This window comes from Bos javanicus, chromosome 2 (genome assembly GCF_032452875.1).
Source record: "Bos javanicus breed banteng chromosome 2, ARS-OSU_banteng_1.0, whole genome shotgun sequence".
Classification (NCBI taxonomy): domain Eukaryota; kingdom Metazoa; phylum Chordata; class Mammalia; order Artiodactyla; family Bovidae; genus Bos; species Bos javanicus.
In genome coordinates this window covers 61,429,825-61,455,595 of record NC_083869.1, presented here as the reverse complement: position 1 = coordinate 61,455,595, position 25,771 = coordinate 61,429,825, and the positions used below count along the sequence as shown (strand labels likewise).

The 25,771-nt window shown below is 41.3% G+C and overlaps 1 long non-coding RNA gene across 1 annotated transcript; it reads left to right on the top strand.

The window, feature by feature from the left end:
• Positions 1–4,509: 4,509 nt before the first annotated feature.
• Positions 4,510–11,519, top strand: LOC133260590 (uncharacterized). Its single transcript, XR_009740879.1, has 2 exons — positions 4,510–5,050; positions 7,680–11,519. It is a non-coding gene; the product is annotated as an uncharacterized LOC133260590 (long non-coding RNA).
• The last annotated feature ends 14,252 nt before the right edge of the window (positions 11,520–25,771 follow it).

The window sequence follows — 25,771 nt, the reverse complement described above, 5'->3', positions numbered from 1 at the left end:
GTGATTTTGGGGGCGAGTTTTAAAGTATTCTCTCTAATAGCCCATGTCTTACAAGTTGCTTTTTGTTAGCTTTTGGTCTCTTTCATGTTAGAGACCCACGTCAGTTGTCTGGTGAATCCTTATTTATTTATGCTGTGCAGATGATGCTGTGAAAGTGCTACACTCAATATGCCAGCAAATTTGGAAAACTCAACAGTGGCCACAGGACTGGAAAAGGTCAGTTTTCATTCCAATCCCAAAGAAAGGCAATGCCAAAGAATGCTCAAACTACCGCACAATTGCACTCATCTCACATGCTAGTAAAGTAATGCTCAAAATTCTCCAAGCCAGGCTTTAGCAATATGTGAACCGTGAACTTCCTGATGTTCAAGCTGGTTTTAAAAGAGGCAGAGGAACCAGAGATCAAATTGCCGACATCCGCTGGATCATGGAAAAAGCAAGAGAGTTCCAGAAAAACATCTATTTCTGCTTTATTGACTATGCCAAAGCCTTTGACTGTGTGGATCACAATAAACTGTGGAAAATTCTGAAAGAGATGGGAATACCAGACCACCTGATCTGCCTCTTGAGAAATTTGTATGCAGGTCAGGCAGCAACAGTTAGAACTGGACATGGAACAACAGACTGGTTCCAAATAGGAAAAGGAGTACGTCAAGACTGTATATATTGTCACCCTGCTTATTTAACTTATATGCAGAGTACATCATGAGAAACGCTGGACTGGAAGAAACACAAGCTGGAATCAAGATTGCTGGGAGAAATATCAATAACCTCGGATATGCAGATGACACCACCCTTATGGCAGAAAGTGAAGAGGAACTCAAAAGCCTCTTGGTGAAAGTGAAAGAGGAGAGTGAAAAAGTTGGCTTAAAGCTCAACATTCAGAAAACGAAGATCATGGCATCTGGTCCCATCACTTCATGGGAAACAGATGGGGAAACAGTGGAAACAGTGTCAGACTTTATTTTTCGGGGCTCCAAAATCACTGCAGATGGTGACTGCAGCCATGAAATTAAAAGATGCTTACTCCTTGGAAGGAAGGTTATGACCAACCTAGATAGCATATTGAAAAGCAGAGACTGAACTGAACTGAACTGAAGTTGGCGTAAATAAATTTATATTTATATTTCCTGTATATTGTGATGTTTCAACATTCATTCATTCACTTATTTGTTTATGGGTGATTCTTTGATTGTCAGCTCATGTTAAAAGTGGGCACTAAAAGCTAATTAGAAGCTCTGAGCATTTGACTGCTGCTGCAGCTGCTGCTGCAGCTGCTGCTGCTGCTGCATCGCATTAGTCGTGTCCGACTCTGTGCAACCCCATAGACGGCAGCCCACCAAGCTCCACCGTCCCTGGGATTCTCCAGGCAAGAACACTGGAGTGGGTTGCCATTTCCTTCTCCAATGCATGAAAGTGAAAGTGAAGTCTCTCAGTCGTGTCCGACTCTAGCGACCCCATGGACTGCAGCCTACCAGGCCCTTCCATCCATGGGATTTTCTAGGCAAAATTATTGGAGTGGGACTGGAGTTTGCCAGTTTCAGGTTTTACCCAGTGGTAAAACGGATTGGGCCATTTGGTGGGCAACCGTAGGTGTCTTTATCTTTAGTTCTTTCCCTTTGGCTAGTCAGACTGTTCAGTGTAAAGTGCTTCTAATCTCCTACCTGAAGATAAAAGGTCTTCTAGTGTTCTAGGAATGTTCAGCATTCTACATGCATGTGGTCACTGAATTCTAGTCTTGGTATAGTACCTAGGTTCTAAAGTTCAAGGACTCACTTTTTTACCGTCTCCAGAGAATACATCATGTCAGGGTAGAAGAGGACTCTTGACAAAATAGTGAAGTAGGGAGGGATGTAAGGATCAGACTTTTCATGTAGTTTCCCACAGTTTTCCCTGTAAGTTCTCCTCCCCACTTCTATTTGCAGAGGTAGTTGGTGCTGCTTATCCTGAGTATTCTGAGGTTTCTATGGTATAAATTAGGTTGATTCTCAGCTTTCCTGACTACTGCCTTAGGATTCAGCTTTTCATATCTGCAAAATTGGTTAGCACTGGTCTGTCTGCTTTCCAGCTCCTTGAATTTTGGGGGTATTCTCCCCCTTTCTGTTATCCCATCTGTGTGATTTTAGTTTCTGTAGGACTAGGGCCAGAAGCAAGACTGGATCTGCCATCCTAACACAAAAGTCATTTTTCATATTTTATTTTATAATGTTAGTGCAGGTAAGGGGCTTCCCAAATGGTGCTAGTGGTAAAGAACCTGCCTGCCAACGCAGGAGATGTAAGAGATTCAGGTTGGATCCCTGGTTCGGGAAGATCCTCTGGAGATAGATACGGCAATCTGCTACAGTGTTCTTGCCTGAAAAATCCCATGGACAGAGGAGCCTGGCAGTCTATGGTCTACAGGGTCAAAAAGAGTTGGACACGACTGAAACAACTTAGCACACACACACATGTAGTGCATATAAGACACTTAGCTCATGGCTAATGCTCATCCATTTGTTCAACAAATAAGTACCAACTATGTGAAAGGCATTAGTCTGGGCATTTGAGATACATTAGGGAACAAAGCAAGATAAAGATACCAGCTCTTGTAGATCTTACCTTTTAGAGGTGTGGAGGTAGACAAAAAAAATTATAATGAGTAAATTCTACAATATGTTAGACAGTGATAATAAGAAAGAAAAAAAAGTAGAGCAAGATAAGGGAAATGGGGAGTGCTGAGTGGCAGGAGCATGGGGTGAGTTGCAATATTAAATATGATCAGGGTACACTTCATTGAGAAGGTGACATTTCACAATTTAAAGATAGTGAGAGACAAGGCCAGGAACATATCTGGGGAAGAAGCATTCCAGGCAAGGGAACAGCTAATGGGATTTAAGGTGAGAGGAACAATGCAAATATTCTATACAACAAAGTAATGTCTTCAGGGCCTCTGAAGTGTGGGCCTAAATGACTCCGATTTGCTATGCAATTTTTTTCACAAATTTTTTTTCAAATTGTGATTAAGAAATCACATAATATAAAATTTACGCTCTTAACTTTTTAAAAGGTACTGTTTAGCTGTGCTAACTGTATTCACATTGTTATATAATAGATCTGTAGAACTTTTTCATCTTGTAAAACTGAAACTGTATACTCATCAAAGAACAACTCACCATTTCCCCCCTCCCCAGTTCCCTGGAAACTATCATGTTAGTTTCTGTTTTCATGGTTTAAGTGCTTTAGGTATTTCATATAAATGGAATAATAAAATATTTGTCCTTTTGTGAATTGCCAAGATTTTTGAGTTCTTCAGTTCAGTTCAGTTGCTTAGTGGTGTCTGACTCTTTGCGACCCTGTGGACTGCAGCATGCCAGGCTTTCCTGTCCATCATCAACTCCCGGAGCTTGCTCAAACTCATGTCCATTGAGTCAGTGATGCCATTCAACCATCTCATCCTCTGTTGTCCCCTTCTGCCTTCAATCTTTCCCAGCATCAGCTTCTTTTCCAATGAGTCAGTTCTTTGCATCAGGTGGCCAGAGTATTGGAGCTTCAGCATCAGTCCTTTCAATGAATATTCAGGACCAATTTCCTTTAAGATTGACTGATTTGATCTCCTTGAAGGGTAAGGGACTCTCAAGAGTCTTCTCCCACACCACAGTTCAAAAGCATCGATTCTTCGGTGCTCAGTTTTCTTTATGGTCCAGCTCTCGCATCCATACATGACTATTGGAAAAAATCATAGCTTTGACTATATGGACCTTTGTCGACAAAGTAATGTCTCTTTTTTAATATGCTGTCTAGGTTGGTCATAGCTTTTCTTCCAAGGGGCAAGCGTCTTTTAATTTCATGGCTGCATTCACCATCTGTGTTTCTCTCTAAGTAAATCTGTTTCTTTCCTATCACTTTGTCTCTCACTGCATTCTTTCAGTGAGGAGGCATTAAGAACGTGAGCTTCATTAAGTCCTGAGACCAGCTGTGAGATCTCAATTTAAAAAACCATGGGTTCAAGTCCCAGTCTGGGTTTAGGCCCAGTTTGAGTCCCTGCACAAGGGTTCAAATTGCAAATCTGAGTTGCATGGTTTCAGCGCTTTGTTACGGCAGCCTTAGCTAACTAATATACTTGGAAACTTGTTAGAAATGTAAAGGCTCTGGCTTCATTTCAGAACTATTAATGTCAGAAATTCTGAGGGTGGAACTCAGCACTCTGTTTTTCAAAGCCTTTTGGATGATTCTGATGAGCACTCAAGTTTGGGTGGGGCCAGTCTAGTTATTTAGGATGTAGGAACCTGACTAATCTAGGTTCAGATCCCAAATCTACCACTTATTAGTTGTGTGATTTGGGGTACTTTAAAAAACTTCTCTGTGTTTCAATCACCTCATCTATAAAATGAAGATAATCCTAGTCCTTATCTCTAAGGTTGCAATAAGTGATAAATGAGTCCATCCAGATAGAATTTAGGACAATGCCTGGTGCATAGTTAGTGCTCAACAAGTGTGAGCTATTATTATAGTGGAAACTATGTAGATGTTGAGTTTGAATCTTGTTTAAAATGGTTGAGTTTGAAAAAAGTAGTGAAGCTTATTGGAATTATTGCAGAGGGAGGGCCTAGGTACTTGAGTAAAGTTGAAAACTCCCACTCCTAGTCTGGCTGCTTGAAACGCTTCCCCCCCCCTCCTGCCCCCCACTTCCTGGTTTATGTTTGTGATGTAGATGGTGCCAAGTTCTTTGGAGTTTATGCAAATAACACATAGCACACATTGTTATGTTGCTGTTCATCCTCTATGAAGGCCCATTGTCATCAACTTTATATCCTGTTCCCATGAGAACTTTTACCTTTTTCTCTTCTTTGCATTCTGTCCTTGATGGATTGTCTTGTTTCTCACTTACACAACTTATCCTCTTTCCCTGACGGCCCATTTAAAACTACCTTCTATTAAAAAAAAAAAAAAGTTTTCCATTGAGGCATCTAGATACTCATTTCCCTTGTTTTTCATTTGCTTTCTAGCTGAGACGATTCCAATTGTTTTACAGTGTGCAGCTGCCGCTAGATACTAATGATATTTTCTCTGGGTGAGTTGCATTTCCCAGGCTTGTTTCTGTATATTTGATTGTTTTCTGTATTTTATGTGAGTTGTAAACACACTGGGTAGAAACAACTCAATAAATGACAAACAGTAAAATGAATAATAAAAAGTTATAGTCTCATAAAAGGAGAATGAGTGGGGATCCTTTCCCAAATAGAAGTAAGCCAAGGATATCAGTATGTTATGAAAATGCTGGCAAGCTGCTACTTTGTCTTAAAATATTCTTTCAGTCTCAAACTTGTTTTTGTAATCTTCCCTTGCAATACACAATTCACTTTCCTTCCTACTTACCTTGTTAATCACTCTAGCAAACATAGCCATTCATATAACATCCAGGCCCCAAATCTTGGTATCATTTCTTATTGCCTTCTCTTCTCCCCAACATCGAAAAATCTACCCAAATCTATCTGCTGTTGACTTTTTCACATTATCCATCTATAACTTATCGCAAAGACCAGGCTTTGTACAATCATGGGGACCTAGAGAGTTCAGGGTAAGTAGTAATTCATTTGGTTGGATTATGTCCAATCTTATTTTGTGATTCCATGTTTGACTGTAGCCATATCCAGAAATACTGCAATAGGACTCAAACTCCCTCCCTGCAATAAATTGAAATATAAAATAAGAAGCAAATGCAAAGTATATCGCACTTTTAAAAGAACTGTACATGAGGTTGGAAGTGGGGAAACAATCAAATAGTAATAGCAGCTATGGGGATCTCATGTGCCTCTTGCTGTTTGACTGTTCTTATTCATTATTCAGGTGCCCTTTTGTTGTTTTCTGCTTTGTTCGCTTTAACATAATACAGTTTTTCACTATAAGTTCACTGTTGCCACCATTCAGGGAGCACGTGAAGTTTTATCGTCTATCTCTTCTTTAAGGAAAAGTGTTTTACTTTTAGAAATGTTCTTCACTGATAATTATGTTCTCTAGTCTAGTGTCCTTTTTTTAAAAAAAAATATTTTTAATTGAAAGATAATTACTTTATAATGTTGTGTTGGTTTCTGCAGTTCAACAATGTGGATCAGGAAGATGGGCATGGCAACCCACTCCAGTACTCTTACCTGGAGAATCCCCTGGACAGAGGAGCCTGGTGGGCGGCAGTCCATGGGGTCACAAACAGTGGGACATGACTGAGCAGCTAACGCTACATACATATATCCTCTCCCTCTTGAACCTTCCTCCCACCATCCCACCCCATCCAACTCCTCTAGGTCATCAGAGAGCACCAGGCTGAGCTCCCTGTACCATACAGTAACTTCCCCACTAGCTATCTATTAATTACTTTACATATGGTAATGTACATGTTTCAGTGCTACTCTCTCAATCATCCCACCCTCTCCTTCCTCTGTGTCCACAAGTCCATTCTCTCCATCAGCCTAATGTCCTTTATCTATTCTTATTAATAATTCTAAATATGACTTTTAGATCCAAAGGAACTATTTTCTGTATTCTGAAGAATAACTTTAAGTCACTTATAAACAAGTCATGCTAAATTAAAACACTTAATTCCATCTATTTCTCTTTTCAATGATCCAAACTCAGACAGGTCTTCCTAATTGAGTCACTCAATCCAAAAGTTAAGAAAATCTAGTTCCTATTCTGTGAGCTAGGAATGTTTTTGAGGATGGCAAGAAAAAAGATCTCCCGTCCCATATGTTCTTTTGCAGTGTGACTGTGCTATTCCCTTACACACAAGAAGAGGTTATTTTCTTTACTTGTGAATCTAAGCTGGCCAATGATTTATTCTGATCAATAGGATACAGCAAAAAAATGATGCCTTGCAACTTTCAGGGCTGAGTCTTAAGAAATCTGCAGCTTCTACTTTCATGTCTTAGAGTGATCTTTCTTGGATCCACTTGCCATGCTGTGAGCTGTGAGGAAGCCCAAGAAGCCATGTGAAGAGTCCTCATGGAGGAAAATGAAAGACATTGATCAGCAACCGTTGCTGAGCTCCCAGTTGGGATGTGAATGAGGTCATTTTGGACATTCCGGCCATCTCAGGACCCTAACCAACACTCTGAACTAGAACTGCCTGATCAACTCATAGAAAAATGATAAATAATAAGTTGCTGCTGTTAAAACCACTATGTTTTCAGATGGTTTGTAATGCAGTAAAGGGCTTCCCAGGTGGTGCTGGTGGTAAAGAACCCACCTGCCAATGCAAGAAACATAAGAGACATGGGTTCCATCCCTGGGTCAGGAAGATCCCCTGGAGAAGGGCATGGCAACCCACTCTAGTATTCTTGCCTGGAGAATCCCATGGACAGAGGAGCCTGGAGGGCTACAGTCCAATACCTAACTGGCCTGCTGGGGCTCTACTCACCTTGTTTTGAGGCCTTGCATCAAGTTCACCTGCTTACCTCACCACCCCCAGACTTCTGGACAAGTGTAACATACTTTCTGAGACTTCACAATATTCTTTTGGCTCTATGGACTAAATAGTTCACCCTTCCTTGTTTATGAAAATGGCCAAATGATAAACCAAAGTAGTCATAACAATTTTTGAATACTTATCATGTGCCAGACACTGTTTTAAATGTAATATATTTATTAATATATTTAACCCCCAGAGCAACTTTGAACTAGATGCTATTATTATCTCCATTTTACAGATGGGAAAACCAAGGCACAGAGAAATGAAGTAACTTGTGTGAAGTCCAATAGCAAGTGAAGGAATCACCAGCCACGAACTGCTTCCCACAAAAAATGCCTCATGCTCATCAGGTTATCCCTAAAGTGACTTAGGCGAGTGAAATTTCTGTCACTTGTGTTACTTGATCCTCACACTTTAAGAAAGTTCTTTCAGGCTTTGACTGCGTCATTCATTTTTATTAATACTAGGCTCTGGACTGTGTCTCATGCTGCCACTCACATTTAGAAAAACATGTTAGAGGAGTCTATTTCTACATTCACAGTGGGTAGTATGGAGTGTTTGCTCAGTTTTCACAGGTTTCTCATCCCCATGTGGCCACCAGAGAGGGCAGCAGAGTGACAGGCAGGCAGCCACCTGGAGAAGCGGGTAGAGAAACAGAGCTGGCGGGAGGACCAAGGCAGCGCAGTTGTGGGCTAGATAGGGAGACCCAGGCGAGAGTGCAGCACAGATTCCCTCATCATTCATCAGAGTGGAGGGGACAGCTGCTGCTTCTCATAACAGAAGCCAGGGGCAGCCAAAGTGATGCCAGCCATACTCAAAGTGGGGAGTAGCCTCTGTGTTTCTTACTCAATTGCAGCCTTAACATGAGCTCCCAGTGCCACTTTCCAAACTGGACGACTGCCTTCAGGTCCCTCTTAGGCAGACATTCTAGAGATATTACTGTGAAGACAGGGTGTGATTTTGCTTCAAGTAGCTTAAAAGTCCTTCTCCTCCCTATCTGCCTGATAACTGCCTCAAGAATTCTGGGGGATATAAAAAAAGCTAGTTATAAAATTGGATAGATCTGCATTCTCATGTGTATTTAGAGCAAGGTCTTTGGAGATAAACAGTTCTGGGGAGAGTCCTGTCTCTGCTGCTTATTATGTGGCTTTGGAAAAATTGCTTTCTTCTCTGAGCATCAATGTCCTTAGGTGTAGAAAAGGTTAGTGGTATTTACCTTGTGTGGTTGTTGTGAGGACTAAATAAATCCTATAGGCAAACTTCTTGGTTTCATGTAAACTAAGCTACAGTCAGGGTACCTATTATTTCTATCCACAGTATATATGGACATCTAGATAACCATGAATTACCATGCTGCCTTAGAGTGTAAGATGCAAAGGTTGGAGCTGGTGTTTCATGCTCAACTATACAATGTTTATTTAACTGTTTATTTAACTTATATGCAGAGTACATCATGAGAAACACTGGACTGGAAGAAACACAAACTGGAATCAAGATTGCCGGGAGAAATATCAATAACCTCAGATATGCAGATGACACCACCCTTATGGCAGAAAGTGAGGAGGAACTCAAAAGCCTCTTGGTGAAAGTGAAAGAGGAGAGTGAAAAAGTTGGCTTAAAGTTCAACGTTCAGAAAACGAAGATCATGGCATCCGGTCCTACCACTTCATGGGAAATAGATGGGGAAACAGTGGAAACAGTGTCAGACTTTATTTTTCTGGGCTCAAAAATCACTACAGATGGTGACTGCAGCCATGAAATTAAAAGACGCTTACTCCTTGGAAAGAAAGTTATGACCAACCTAGATAGCATATTGAAAAGCAGAGACATTACTTTGCCAACAAAGGTCCATCTAGTCAAGGCTATGGTTTTTCCAGTGGTCATGTATGGATGTAAGAGTTGGACTGTGAAGAAAGCTGAGCGCCGAAGAATTGATGCTTTTGAACTGTGGTGTTGGAGAAGACTCTTGAGAGTCCCTTGGACTGCAAGGAGATCCAACCAGTGCATTCTGAAGGAGATCAGCCCTGGGATTTCTTTGGAAGGAATGATGCTAAAGCTGAAACTCCAGTACTTTGGCCACCTCATGCGAAGAGTTGACTCATTGGAAAACACTCTGATGCTGGGAGGGATTGGGGGCAGGAGGAGAAGGGGACGACAGAGGATGAGATGGCTGGATGGCATCACTGACTCGATGGACATGAGTCTGAGTGAACTCCGGGAGTTGGTGATGGACAGGGAGGCCTGGCGTGCTGCGATTCATGGGGTCGCAAAGAGTCGGACACGACTGAGTGACTGATCTGATCTGATCTGATCTGATACAATGTTTGCTCAGGAAAAAAGACAACTGTCACAACTACTTTAGAAAAGTACGATCTTTTTTGACGCTTTCATTTTAATTTCATCCCCTAAAGGCTTTGGAGATATGTGTTATGAAACTGACTTCTATAAGTTTAAAAAGTATCTCAGTCTCAGTCACATGTCCTTAATCTGAGGTTCCTGGTCTCCAAGCGTCCCTGACCTTTTTGAAATGGTATGCGACACTTCGTGTGTTTACATGTACGTGCACTTTTGGTGTGGGGAAATGGTTCATAATTAGCAACAGACACTCAGAAGGGTCCGTGCTTAGACAAAAGACTAAAAACTCTAATACAGAAACAGTCGCTTAAATCTGCTACTGAAAGTAACTTGGAGGCCTTCCCTGACTTAAGACAAAGCAAACACTGCTCTGGAAAGCAGTGGAAATGAATCCTGTCTTTCAGCCAGTCTTTTTCCCCCAGTGTGTCCCTAACAGAGTGGGAGGCTGGCTGTTCCTGCTGGCACAGGTAATGCTGTAAAGACAGGACCTTGTGGATGAAGAGGTGTTGCCTTCCCTAATTACCACTGACAAGACCAAAGCCTAACCTCAGCTGCACCTTCTGTCTCTGGGAAGTCATTGATGGAGCAGGTCGATAATGAGGATTTGCTACCTGAAACATAATTCTCAGGATGACAAATATCTAAATTACATCTCTAGACGCATACCTGAGCCAAAGCCCTAAAGGCTGATGGCCACAAGAAGTGTGTGTGGTGTTCTTCATTCAGTGGGGCTTATTAAATGAGGCTGATATCACTTAGAATCTTGGAAGGGGCAGGTGTCCACGGGGCCCTTTTGGCTTCTGCAGTGGGGACTGACAGCCCGAGCACTGGGGTCTGTAATTTATGCCTCCGGCACAGAATATACACAAAGCAGGGATGGTCACATCAGCATTTAGGGATTTAAGGCTAGTTTCTCTTATCCACAGACCCCTGTCTCCAAAATTATAAGGATAATCCAGCTAATTAATAACTTTTTTTAAAATATGGAAAGTTTCAACATTTCACTACCAAGTTTAATGTTTTCTAGTTTCTTGTAATATATACTCATTTTCAAAAATTTTATTGGAGTATAATTGATTTACAATGTTAGTTTTGGGTGTACAGAAAGTGATTCAGTTATATATATATGTGTATACATATGCATACATATTAAAACTAAATATATATATATTCAGATTCTTTCCATTATAGGTTATTATAAGATACTGAGTACAGTTCTCTGTTTGTACCTTATTTTTAAATAGCATGTTTCTTGGTGCATAAAGTAAATGAAAATACAGTCCTCAGGGGAGAGGATTTAAAGTGATTTATTAAGATTTCAATGGATGATGACTTATTTTGCAATTGTTGTTATTACATCCCTTTAATTAACAGATAATCCATGAATTATGGAATATGCAATAGACTATGTTAGGGAAACATTTTTTGATCTGTGTAAATAAACTGAGATGAATGGTGGGTGCACCTGTTCCTAGTGTGTCCAGGGAATATGTGAAACTCTGGCACAGGATGAATGTCTGTTGGTGTCAGTGTGACAATAATAAAACAAAGCTGGCACTGAGGTCAGGAAGTCTTTGGTGGGCGGGAAGCTACCGTCTGCAAACAGAGCCCAGCACGGCTGTGTGTTCTGATGCCCATCAACCAGGAAAGGGAATCTAAGGTTTCCAAACGATTTTCCCTCTTCACAAAGCTGTTATGAAATAAAATACAAATCCTTCCTGAATGTTTCTAGCTTTCCTTCCTTTAGGAAGTTTTTGGTCAATGGGAAACAAAGTCGTATTCAAAGGATTAAAGCCATAGTCATTCTATTGTTTACAGCTTCAATAATGTGGCTTTCCTTCCATGCACAAAATTTTCAATTCACAAATCATCTAAAAAACAGGAAATTTGGGGGAAACACGTGCTTATGATAACAAACAAGGGATCTATCGTGTGGTATAGCAGTTTACGCAAAGAGGCATCCGATTTTCAGATTTTATTTTTTTTTTAACTCTGCTGTACTCTGGATGCATTCTAGGAAGATTATTCCTTAAAAGAAAAAGCCATATGGTTTATAACATAAAACGACTCAGTTCCCATCCCTGCCTCTAGAGCCGGGAGTGGTGGGGAGGAGGGGAAGCAGATTTTGTCTGTTACTTCCAAGGCTACAAAGCAGGCAGCACCATAGAGGCAACAGGCATCTTCCATACCCCTTCTCCCTGCTGTCCTTAGTCATCTGCTTCCCCTCTCAATCTAGCCAAGTCCTGGGTCCGTTTCAAGGGAATGGAGAACGCTGGCAACATCGGTTAGCAAGGATGAAGAGAAAGCGCGAGAGAGGCCATGGTAGGCAGCTCTGAGCTCTGGCTGTGGGCAGTAATTCCAGGGAGCCAGAGGTAGTGGAAACAGCTTCATGTTTGCAAGCGGGGGAAAGCAGGGCTGGTGGGGGCCTAGGGCAGAGCAGCAGCACTTAGCTGTGAGCAGAAAAACTTGTTCTGTAAAATCTGTTAAAGTTGCTTCTAAATAAACTACAAAAGGAATTCTTATTTTATCTAGATTATTTTGATGACAATATTTTAACTTTTAAATCTGTATGCTAAAAGGAACATAATAGATTCTTCTGAATAATATTTAACATCTGGAATTCCTCAATATCATTATTTATCCTAAGTCCCCCATCTTCTACCATTCCCTTTAACTTTCATCTGTATTTTCAATAAAAATATCACTTCTGTCTCAGTGAAGGATGACAGAACATTCTCTCTTTACTTTCTAATATTTTCTATACTTTTGCGGTGCAAAGTGTGGTCTGGATATCAGTTGCAGTAGCAGCAACAGCTTGGTTGGTAGAAATGCCTCAGGCCCTATTCTATGACGATTGAATCAGACTCTACGTTTAAGGGGATCTCCAGTGATTTGCATGCAAATTAAAATTTGGGAAGGGCTAGACTATATTGTCCAGTTCTTTGCGACTCCATGAACTGTAGCTCCCCAGCCTCCTCTGTCCATGGAATTCTCCAGGCAAGAATACTGGAATGGGTTGCCCTTCTTTTCTCCAGGGGATCTTTCCAACCCATGGTTCGAGCCCAGGTTTTCCACATTGCTGGCAGATTCTTTACCATCCAAGCCACCAGGGCTCACCCAATTCATGATCCATACCACTAAGGCAGGTGTCATTGTCATTTTATAGATTAGGAAACTGGGCCCTAAGAAATGATTCAGTTTGCCTCTGGTCATACAGTTTTATCAGAATCATCTGGGAAACTTGTTAAAATTGCAGATACCTTGGCTCTACCCCCAGATCTACTGAATGAGAATCACTGTGGCTGAGGCTCTGAAACATGGATTTTAAAAAAGAAAAAAAACTTCCTGGGAGAATCTGAAGCTCCAAAAAGTTTGATAACAGATTATGCTGGAACACAGAAGAATGGGAATTAGAATATGTAGCCTCTCATGTTTAATGTGCTGCTGCTATAGGGTCTTGAGAAGAATAGGCACAAACGGTTAGCCTTTAGTGAAAATAGTTAAGCCAATGTCTCAATAATTTTGTCAGTTTTATTAGACCCTAACTCTGTTTGCTACCCTTGAAAGCTAGGGAGAATCAAGTCCAATGAAAATGGGCTATTTTTGGTATATGATTTAGTTGTGATTATTATGGAATTCATGATCATCATAATCATCACTATGAAGGCAATGGCACCCCACTCCAGTACTGTTGCCCGGAAAATCCCATGGATGGAGGAGCCTGGTAGGCTGCAGTCCATGGGGTCTCGAAGAGTCGGACACGACTGAGCGACTTCACTTTCACTTTCCACTTTCATGCATTGGAGAAGGAAATGGCAACCCACTCCAGTGTTCTTGCCTGGAGAATCCCAGGGATGGGGGAGCCTGGTGAGCTACAGTCCATGAGGTCGAACACAGTCAGACACGACTGAAGCGACTTAGCAGCAGCAGCAGCAGCACTATGGAATTAGCTAAAAGGACCATCAATTTAAGTTTGATGTATCTTGTTAGTTTGTGATACAGGAATTAAACATTTTTTTTCCAGCTATGGGAGTTGTAAGATAGTGTAGACCTGCAGTCCTTTACCAACCGCTACGCTTCCTTCCCTTTGCATACATCTTCTAACTAAGAAGAAAACCATAGAATAAGAAAAAAAGCCCAAAGCTACAGCTGTTTAAGCAATCTTTAAACCTCAGACATCATTTATTTACCTGGCTAGTAAGAAAAGATTAACTTTTAAGAAGACTTCTCCAAGTTGTCAGGTAACTCCCAAATCTCTCTCTCCTGCCCAACCCACTCCATAAGCTCTAGAATCCTAAATTCAACTGTGTGTGGAACAATTCTGTTCTGAATGTCCTACAGACTTCTCAGACTTGGAGAGTCCCAATCCAAATTCATTACCACTCCTCCCATTGTTCTTCCTGGATACACTCTATAAGCTGATGACTATACCATTCTTTGCATCATCCCAGCCAGAAATATAGACATTGCCTCTGGATTCTTTTCTCCCTCCCAGTGGATAGCCAGTCTTCCCTCTCTCTGATCCCTCTCCTCTTCATCTCCACTGTAGCTCCACCTCCGGCCTCCATTGTCTCTTCCTTAGGCCACCATGATGGCTTTCAAGGTGGCCCCCTTACCTAGACTTCTACCTGACTTCATTTCCCACTGTTCTTTGCTTCAGTGTAACCCAGCTGCTTTCACTCTTCATGCTGTCTTGCCCATCTGCCTTTGCACATGCAACTTATGCTCTATGGATTTTCCCTTCCCACCCTCTGTGTATGGCAAATTCCTACCCGATTTTTATGATACTGCTCTGTATTCCCTTCTCTGTGAAGCTTTCCCTGAGGACTCCTCTTGGGTGTGGACTCTTCCCTCCTTTGTAATCCCATTGGAGTCTTCATTATAGTACCCCTCTCACGAGGTTACAGCTGTGTTTATATTTTCTTCTCCTTCATCAAAGTATGAGCTCCTTGAAGGAAGGGAATGTGTCTTCGTAATGTTTGAATAAGGCATTCAATGATCCAATAACAATTCAATGACAGAACCTGGTCAATCAGACAAACATAAGTTCAGTGAATACCTGGCTAGATTTCTGGATTCCAAGATGGCTTAGGGTAAGAGGAACTGAAATGTATTGAGCAACTATTATGTGTAAAGAGCTTAACACCCATCATTTATCTAGTTTTTAAAGATAATCCTTTGAAGTAAATGTCATTCTAATTATGTAATGTTGAAACTCAAGGCTCTAAGCAATTAATTGCTTGCTTGAGGTCTCTGTAAATGATAATAGTTGGAATTGAATTCAGGCTTTTCTAACTCCAAATTCTTACCATCTCATGCAGTCCTTGATATTACCTGAGCACAGCCATAGCTTTTAGAATTACTTCTCTTTGTTTTTAGAATATTAAAATATTTATTTCTAAAGAGTAGTGGTGAAATCATGTATATTAGGCAGTCTCTAAAGATGGTCCCTAATGAACTCTGCCTCCTGGTATTTATGCCTTCCCCACCCCCTGCTTTCTTTGACTCTCACCACGTGGCATGTGGGATCTTGATTCCCCCACTAGGGATCAAACCTGTGCCCTTGCAGTGGAAGTGTGGCATTTTAATCACAGGACTCCCAGGAAAGTCCCTTATGCCTTTTTATAATCCACATTCCATGTATCTAGTTTGGTCCTGTATTACCAATTAAATGTAGCAGAAGTTGGGTCATAAGAAGCCTCACAATGTCCTTCTGAAATACTTGTGCTGGAGGGAGCCAGCTGCCATGTAAGAGATCTGCCTTCCTGGAACCACCAGGTTGTGAGAAGCCCAACTTATCCTCATGGAGGGAGAGAGATGTCTGACCAGCCCCCAGCTTTCCCTGCTATCCCAGTTCAGGTACCAGACATGGTAATCAAGGAGCCTTCTTAGATGTCGGGCCTCAGCTACCATCTGATGGCAACAGCACCAAACACTCCAATTGAGAACTGCCTAGCGGAGCCAAGCGTTGTTCTCTCTCATGGAACCATGACAGATATGTTGTTCTTTGAAGTCACTCAGTTTTGCAGTGGTTTGTTAGGCAGCAATAGGAAACTAGAACACCATGGCGTTTTTTTTTATAAGAAAATAACAATATTTGTAAGCGTATCTTTTTAAGCTTTTTATTGTTGCTTTACAGAGCACACACTGTAATATAAGTAGATTTCTAGCTCATTTCTTAATGAGGTTTATGACCTTGAGTGAGTCTCTTTATAATAATGTCACTGAGCTTCATGTACCTCAGTGTCAAAATGAAGGATTGAAACTAGTTAATCACTAAAATCCATTCTAGTTCCAAAACTGTATCATTCCCTTCGAACTGTCAGGGAACAATTGAATTTTCATCTGCCAAGTTTTTAACTTGCAGTAAAATTTTACAGGCACAAGAATTTTAAGAGAAGCAATGAAGGCCAGGGAAGTGCTGACTCAGGACAATGCTGATTGTTAGCAGGGAAAAAAAAAGTCAGGAGCTATTACTCTGATTCTTTCAATCCTTCTCCCCAAATCAAAATTCAAAAAGATGATTGTCTATAACAAAAGACTTGAAAGAGAATTCCTAACACCCTTCCACCGACCCCCCCCCGCCACTTCCCCAGCTTGAAAATCTGTTACTCAAGTCTGTGAGTGACTTCAGGACTTTTGGCAAAATATTCAGTGTTGCAAAGTTGACTCAGTCTCCGGAAGATCCCTGCACACAAATGCTAAGTTTAGGGCCAGTGAACAAGGTGATTCCTAGAGGAAATAAACTCTCGCCTGAGAACAACAGCTGAAGTAAAATCCCATAAGCCAGGAAAACAGCCACACAATCACAGTAACAGGTGGTAGGTTTCAAAACAAATTTCAAGGTCTGACTCTTACAGCACCTGCTCTAGGACCACAGACAACAGCGTAACTCTGTCTGGGTCTGAGTTAAGTCATCTCTGCCATGCTAGGAGGAAGGTTATCTACCTTTATTAGTTGAGCTAAGTCATGGTAGGTTAGATGACCGCCTGTCTGTGGTAGTAACCCTTCTGTTCCCTGTCAGAAAGGCAAAAGGAACGAGAGAATTTGGGAACCAGAAGGGAACTTAGAGATTTACTAGTTAACCCCCTGGATAACTGAACAAAGTAAAGCCAAGACAGTTAAGTAGAAACTTGCTCAAGGTCACGTGACCTATGGAAGCCGACCATCCTCCCTGCCCCCAGTTTTGATGTGAAAAATTTCAAACACATAGTAAAGTTAGAATGATTTTTACAGGGAATATCCATATACCCATTACCTAGATTCTACTGTTACCATTTTATTAATCTCTTTCATCATGTATCTTTTCATCTATCCATCTCCCTATCATCCTACCTTATTATTTGGATGGATTTTATTTTTTCGGCTGAGCCCTGCAGCATGTGAGATCTTAGTTCCCCCATCAGGGATTGAACCTGTACTCTTTGCATTGGGAGTGAGGAGTTTTAACCACTGGACCATCAGGGAAGTTTCTTGGATGTATTTTACTTAAAAAAAAAATTATTTTATTATTTATTTTTGGTTGTGCTCAGTCTTCATTGAGGTGAGTGGGGGTTACTCTGCATTGTTGTGCAAGGGCTTCTCATTGTGGTGGCTTTTCTTATTACGGAGCACAGGCTCGAGACACACAGGATTCAGTAGTTGTGGCGCACTGGCTTAGCTGCCCCACAGCATGTGGAATCTTCTGGGACTAGGAATCAAATCTATGTCCCCTACATTGGTGGGCAGATTCTTATCCACTGCACTACCAGGGAAGTCCTTTGGATGCATTTTAAAGTGAACTGCAGACATCTACACTCCTCCCTTAAATCAGCATTATGCTTTGCCATTATTTATCTAATTATTATTTATCATTATTTGTCTAATTATTTGATACCCCAAATGTATACATTATGGAACCAGAAATAATTACTGAAAAATATCATTGGATGCAATAAATGTAGATTAGCATCAGTAAGCCAGAAAGGAAATTCAGTTTCCTAACTAACTCCAAGGACCTTGAGGACTCTTACTAAGAGGAAATTCAGAGAAGGCAGAAATACTGGTCAGTACACAGCACTTACACTGTTCCCTTTACCTGGAATCCCTGTCCTTCCCCTTCCTGTTGAAATGTTCCCCATTCCCCCAAGAATGATCTGAGATGTCTATAAGTAACACTACTATTAGATATATATTCCTGTTTTAGGAAAAAAGTTATTAAAATCTGAAATGCCATCTCCTTACCAATGCCTTTCCTGAACTCTGAGTTTTAATCTACTTTGAATGTTCACAGGTCTTCCTTTTCACTTTTTTCCTACCTCATTCTACCTGGTTACAGTTTAGCACATATTTGTTTATCACTGCTGTTGCCACTGCTACTGCAACCACTATCACCACTACTACTTTTTGTGGTTAACTCTCCTTTGTAAGGGACTGTATCTTAAGACTTATCTTTATATCTCCTGCATTTTCTTGCACAGAGTCATCAATGAATGTTAAGTGACTTCAAATTTCGAATCAACAAAATTATATTCAGGCAGCTTTGTGAAAGTCAGATCTTGAGCCACCTGAGGGGCTTGTTTAATGTGAAGATTTCTGAACCTCCCACCTTCAGAAATGCCATTTCAGTAGGTTCTGGGATCCAGGAAGCTACAACTTTAACAAGTGTCCCCTGAATGATTTCAGTGTGGAATTGCACTTGGAGAAATCTGCTCACAAGTCTAGATCACCAACCTTACCTGATGTTGGGCCTTTAATCATTTTTTAAAACCAGTAACCCAAGTCTGCCTTGTCTCTCTGATGGGTCCCAGATAAAGGTATGGCAGAGGAGGTGTCTGTCAAGGTAGGGTGTGACAGTCAAGGCATCAGACCCCACCACATCATGTGCTGCCAGTCACAACTTTTGCTGTTGCCGCTCACTGTCAAATTTCCCTTTGTCACTTCCCTCAGGCACCACCAACCGTCACCACCCCTCAGGCCCCTCCTCCTCTGAGGCTGAGTCAGATCCATTGTGGAGCACTTGAGGAAGCATACAGGGAAGCATGCTGTGGAAGGCAGGCTGAGGTCGTTCTCATCCTGCATTCACAATCCCATGTCTGGGAGCAAAGGAACACTTGCTTCTGACCCTGGCTGCTTAAGGACCTCTGTAACCTGGTAGGCAAGTTGTGCCTGTGGTTTGAATTTCCTGCTGTCTTGATTTTACAACTGAGTAGAACCTAAAGTTGAGTAACACATCTCTTGCTCAAGCGCTGAGGGCCACCACACAGCATAGAACAACGGGACGGGAGGTGATTGAGATGTAATTGCTTCCCTCCTCTTGGTCAAGTGTTACTGTGTATGGGATGTCAACTGCAGTCATTGCCACTGTCAAACCTTACAGAATGTTTTCCATATATGCCAAAATTTACTTTCTTTCAGGTGCCAGAAGGCTAATACTAAGAAAAACTATCGACCAGAGAGTTGTTTCATAAAGCATAATCTGAAGCTTTGAGTTGAATAGTCTTGAAATCAATTTCCCTAAGACATCCATAACATTGTCATTTTTAGTTCAACATATTTCTCTATTGTGGCGGTTCCCAAACAGGAGTCAGATGGAGAGCTGAACCTCACTCACAGAGTTTTTGATTCTCTAGGTTTGGGGAGGAACTGGGAATTTGCCTTTCTAACAAGTTGTGGGATGATGCTGAAGCTGCTGGTCTGGATACCAGGCTTTAAGAAGCACTATATTTTGAGAGAAAGCAAAATGGTCGTATTTATTAGACTACTTGCTGATCTGCCTGCCTGTCTTGTATCACAACGACTTAGAGGAGTGACTCTCAGCTCTGCTGTCCATTAGAATTACCCACAAAACCTGTAAAACGTAGGGTCTGGGTAGGATGCTCAGACCCTACCTCTAACCAGATACCTCCACAGCTCTGGCATGGGGCCTGGGTCTTTTTGAAAAAGATCCTGAGGCGACCCTGACGGAAATCCAGGGTTGAGAACTACATGCATACAGCAAACTCTGGCCCTATTCTGTGGTCACATACGATTTTCACTTGACATATATTTATTGACCACCCAATATATGTCATAGAAAATGATAAAGTGTCTGTGAAATGGTCCCTGACCTCAAGCAGAGATAGATCACATACCCAAACATTTAAACAAAAAGCTGGTGTGTGGTGAGTGCCAATTAGAAGAATAAACCATTACTGAAAACAGAAGGCTGGATGATCCAAGGTAAATCAATGCTTCACTGAAGCCTCACATTGTTTGTGATAAGTTATGTATGCCTTTGCCACACAGGAAACATACCCCTCTGGTGGGGGAAATTGCTCATTTATTGGTTCATTGAGGATGCTCCATCTGATTCACCATGGTAGGTGTGATTGAACCATGGAAATTATGGAACATTAAATCAATAGCTAGTCAGCTGGCAACTATTCCTTTGCTAAGTATGCTATTAAGGTTCCCTTCCAGAAACCCTGTGCTTAACAGAGGTGAATATTTTTAGTGGAAAAATAAAACATACATTGTTTTGAATGTAATATTCCTGAAACATATACAAAAAAATCCAAATTTACTTGTGAATCAAAAGAAAAGTCCCTTAAAAATATGTTCGTATTTACATCCACTGGAATACAAAATAATTTAATGATTCAATGACAGCTGACCCATGAAGGGGAAGGTTTCTAGAAAGGAGAAAATATCCTCCTCAGGTGTTACATATTAAAGGCATTGTTTAATTCACTGTGGCTATTTAATTTGGTTATATCTTTCCTGAGATTTTGTGTGTGTGTGTGTGTGTGTAGGAGTTTTTCCAAGACTAAGAGATTCCAATGACAACAAAAGAAATTGTCTTCAAGAAAAGGAAATAAATACTTTTTAAGCTGTTACATTTCTTTCCATTCAAAAATACTGGAGGTGGATTTTAGGTGCTGTGGGAGAAACTGAATATGACAAAGTAACTTGCTCTCAAGGAAGCTTATAATCTAGTAGAAGGGCAAGATAAGTACCTATTTGAAGCAAAATATGATCCATGCCTTTAGAGAAGAATAAATTTTAATGAAGCTTCGAAGAGCTGGAAGAAAAGGAGGTCAAGGTTCAAAGAGCCTAAGATCAGGAGTACAACTGGGGTTCTGGTGCAGTGCATTATTGGCCAATTTTCAAAGGCCAGCTGTTCCCAGTCCGATGAAGCCCAAGGATGAGGGTGGATTCAATCAATGGGAAAACCAGGGCGCCCTCCCTTATTTTCCTGGAGATGTAGCTTCGAGATCAATAGTTTTACAATTTTATTTTAGGAAGCAAAATAAAAATGAATCTGATTTATTTTTTTAGTTCATTTCTTACTAATAAAATCCAATTTAAAGGGTTTTGTATGTTGGCTCTATGGCCACTAATATTTGATAAAAATATTTAGCCTCATTAATATTTAAAGATGAAAAAATATGAAAATTAAATTACAATACCATAAGTGTTTTGGCTTATCAAATCGATAAAGATTTTAAACAGCTCTGAAGTGTTGGGGAGGATGGGAGGAGCAGGCCTCCTCCTTCTGCCTGTGAAGTACTTCCTGGTTCATCAGAGCTGGAGGACAGTCCATGCCCTATAGCTCATCAATATTCTAGGAATCTTTTCTAAGGAAACAGTAAGCGTGCTCAGTCTCTTAGTTGTGTCCAACTCTTTTGACACTATGGACTGTAGCCCATCAGGCTCTTCTGTCCATGGGATTTTCCAGGCAAGAATATTGGAGTGGGTAGCCATTCCCTTCTCCAGGGGATCTTCCTGACCCAGGGATTGAACCTGGGTCTCCTGCATTGACAGGCAGATTCTTTACCACTGAACCACCCGGGAACCCTAAGGAAACAATACAGATGTGTGCAAATACTCAAGTACCAAATATTCCTTAGTGCTTTATTATTGGGAAGAACCAGTAAAGAAATAAATGTTTTCCAATAGGGTAATATATATATAGTATTATACTAGGAAGGAAATAGTGGCGGTCCACTCACCTGGAAACCTAGAAACCATGGTCTGGAAAAAAATCTTCCTGAGTGTAAGTCAGTCTCCCTAAGGTCAACCCCTCTCCCTCATTTCCTCCTCTTAGATATTCTGTACACCGGCCAACAGGACCGCTTGTTCTTTGTGTCCTTAACTGACCCTGCACACTTTTTTGCCTCCTTGTTCTCGTTCACGCCTCTCACACTGTCTGAGGCCTTACCTTAATCTCTGAGGTCCATGTCTTGAAGACTCAGTTTTGTAAGCCTCCCTACATGATGTTACAATGATGTTCTCCTAAATCACTCACATGGAGTGTTTATTCCCTTCTCTGTCCTCTCATAGGAATTCGGTTATCTTCCTGTAGGTGGCCCTTCTTACCTCTGTCCTATATTATAATGATCTGAATATAAATTTTATTTTCCCTATTAAGATTTCAAACAGCTTGAGGACAGGGGCCAGTCGTGTTCAGAATTATATCCCCCATAGTTATAAAGCATGATGGGTATGGTTGTTCAACGAATGAGTGAAAGAAGAAGTGCACTTGGAGTTGAATTCTAAGGATCTCCACAGGCATAGGGTGAGCTTGACAAGTGCAAAAGATGCTCTTTGGTGCCTCCCTCTTGTGTGGCAGGGGGCTGATGTATTCCGTCCGAGCCATGATGAGGAAAATAGTAAGACCAGGACTGAGAGGAGTTGTTTAGAGAGGAAACAGGATGATGAAGCAAACTGCAATCTCCCCCATCCTCATGCATCCTCCCCTCCATTTAGTGGAAAAGAGGGAATTAATGAAGACCTTTGCAAAGTCAAGTAAGCACCTCTGATCAGCTTTCAGTTCATTTACCATCCCAATAACATCTGCTTTAATCAGCAGGGCCTGAAGACAGCACATTTGTACCAAAATGAAGGAATGAGGATTATTCAGATAATTGAGAGGCAAAATAAAAATAAAATATTCTCCATGGGAGAAAAAGAAATTTGAAAGAGTTTTAGTGAATACACATTGATTTATGCATTTCTAGATTCAATAGACAGCATAAATGCCACTCATGTTGATGGTGAGAACACTATCAGTAAGGAAGTTAATAATCTGAGCAGCTGAACTACTGTTCAGAATAGTCAAGCTTAAGTCTTGCTAAGGCATTTTCAGACCCACCTAGTACAACCCCTGCCTACACGTTATATTGCACTTACCAATACACCTGCTGCGTTTTGTGGGCCTTCAGGAAATGCCTTTAACTTTCTGAAGAATGCAGCAAACTACAACACAAAACACCACTGCAGCCAGCTGACACTAAACTGTGAATTGTGGTTCCCCTTGTGACAGAGTTAGAGACTTGGGTGATTGGTATTTGCAGGTTATGCTATGGCCAAGTTTGCAAAAGAAATTTTTATATAAAAAATTCTTATGAATATGGAGAATCCATAGTATGGATTCTACTGTATATGTATGCATGAATCTATGCATGTGTATACGTATGTATTTATAATTTGTGTAGGGGGGAACCATTCCTTTTTTTAACTTGCCAGTGTAGCAAAATTAAGCCTCACTGAATTATTTTTATCAGTAAACAACAACAAAAACTACTTTTCACCAAACAAAGGTTCACTCCCTCTGCCAAGTAGCAGTGATTTAAGACCTAACATGTGAGCCAATGGGAAATACTATATTTCCCGATTTGGGTAATGAATAACCTCTGAGGGCTTGAACTTTTCTCTGTTCCCACAGACAGCATCCACAGAGCGATGCTCTTGCCCTGAAAGGAAGGATTTGCCCCGGTTTGGAAGGAAGTGGAATAAATAGAACTGGAAGTGGCAAGGTCACCTTTAATATCATATGAACTGCCTCTTAACAAGCTTCACAATTGCTTTGTTTCTTCCTCCCGCAGTGCTATAAACAGGCAAAGTCAAAGAAACTCTCAGAGTATGCATAGTGTGCGGAGGAAGCTCCCAGAGCCTGAGGAAGGGGAGGGTGCAGGCTGCGTGGGGCCCATCCCACAAGCCAGGCTTGCAATTGTGTTACAGTGTGGTGGCCAAAAGGGAAAACCGCTTGTTTTTAAAGGAAGGGGTTATATTGTCCTAAATTCCTTTGTACGAAGTACAGAGCAAACAAGTTACAGTGGGAATATTTAATTGGAGTATGGGGAATGTATGGCAAATTTGCCTTTCACTTGGCATTTCCCTATGAACTTTAAGTATCACATGGTGCGTACATAAATACAAACATGTTATTCTAAAAATCCCTCTGCTGAGGACCCTGTTCAGTTGGCATTCCAAACACAGAGTAAGCTCTTTATTGCATTCCACTTCACAGAGAGTTTTCTTTTCCAAGTTCCTTCAGGCACATGCATACCTCTCTTTCTGCTGTTTCCCAGAACTTCTCTTTGAATGTCTCCCTCTTGAGGGAGGGGAGAAAATCTAGGAGGTGTGGAAAAGGCACTAACAAGGTCAGGATGCCAGAGGGTTTCCAATTCTGGTTGGGTTCCAGACAGGATGGAATTTCAGTGAACTGGCTTTCAGTGAGTGCATACATGCTCAGTCATATTCGACTCTTTGCAACCCCATGGACTGTGGGCCACTAGGCTCTTCTGTCCATAGGACTCTCTAGGTAAGAAGACTGGATTGGGTTGCCATTTCCTTCTCCAGGGGATCTTCCTGACCCAGAGATCCAACCTGCGTCTCCTGCATTACTGGCAGGTGAATTCTTTACCATGGTACCACCTGGGAAGCCCTGCTTTCTGTAATTCTCAGATAGTCCAATATGTAAGTTGTCTTAAAAGACCAATTGTGTAAGCAGCACTGCTGTTATCAAAACAGAACTGAATGATTCAGTTTGGGCTTTGAGTCTAAGAAAGAGAGCCTCACATGGCTTAAATACAGGCTTAAATTGAGCTGGTACTTTGTAAATTAACTTACCCCTCTGTGTGGACTCTCCACACTTGGCAAAGTTGTCCAGGAAAACCACCTTCTTCATATTTTGAAAGTGCTGTAGAGCTATGAACTGTCATAACTTCAAAAAGTATGATTAAAAGGATATAAGAAAGATACAGTAAAAGTCTCAAGGGATAGAGACAGAAACCCAATGGGCAGTCTCTGCCTAATCTGAATTGTGGCTACTTCTTCACAATTCCAAGATAATTTGAGTTCTTGGCAGTGCAGATAATGGATCAGAGCTGGGATGTTGTGGAAACTGCTGGATGGAGCTAGAGCTGTTACATGGCCCAATATTTTGATCTGTAGATAGCACTTAATATCCAGAGATTCTGATCTCTGGTAGGTGTCTAAAATTAAGTGTCTGGGGAGCAGACAGTGAGGCACCAGTCTAGAAATTCTAACAGACGTGCTCTGCTAAAATGCTATGCTAGAATGGACCTGACCAGGCTAATCATCCTCTCTGGTGCCTCCTGCACTGTAATGGCTAGGAGACATTTTCTCCTTGCCAGTGGGAGTGGGGGTGGCGGGGGGAACTCTTTGTCCCTGACCACCTGGAACAGCATGGCTGATTTGCTTTGTCTAGCAAATAAGAATCCTTACAACATATTCAGCTGTGAGGTTGGTGCACACGTGTGCACACACACACACCCCTGCTCACATTCACTTCATACCTTCACCTTTTTCACCTTTTAAAAAATATGAAAGTGGTGAATCCAGATTGAAACTTGCCACACTTTTCAAAAGGACAATCCCTTTTCTCCCAGGACAGCAGAATCTCATCCAAATGTGTCAGCTGTGCAGTTGTGCTGTTATTTCTTTCCAGATGACAAATAGCAACACATTTTATGATGATGAAACCCAGTTTTCTTTTTTTCTTGTAGTTCTGTTTGTAACAGGAATCTGACACCATTTACTCTTTGGGCAGTAAGTCCCCCAGGTCTGAACTAGGAGATTGTGTGAGCCCTGCTCCCTGTTCATTAAGATTGCCCCCCTCTGAAACGGAATTAATGAGTTTTCAGTGGCCATTTGTAGCATTTGAGATCCATAGGCATCAGGGCTTGATGCATGGCCCTCATCTCTGTG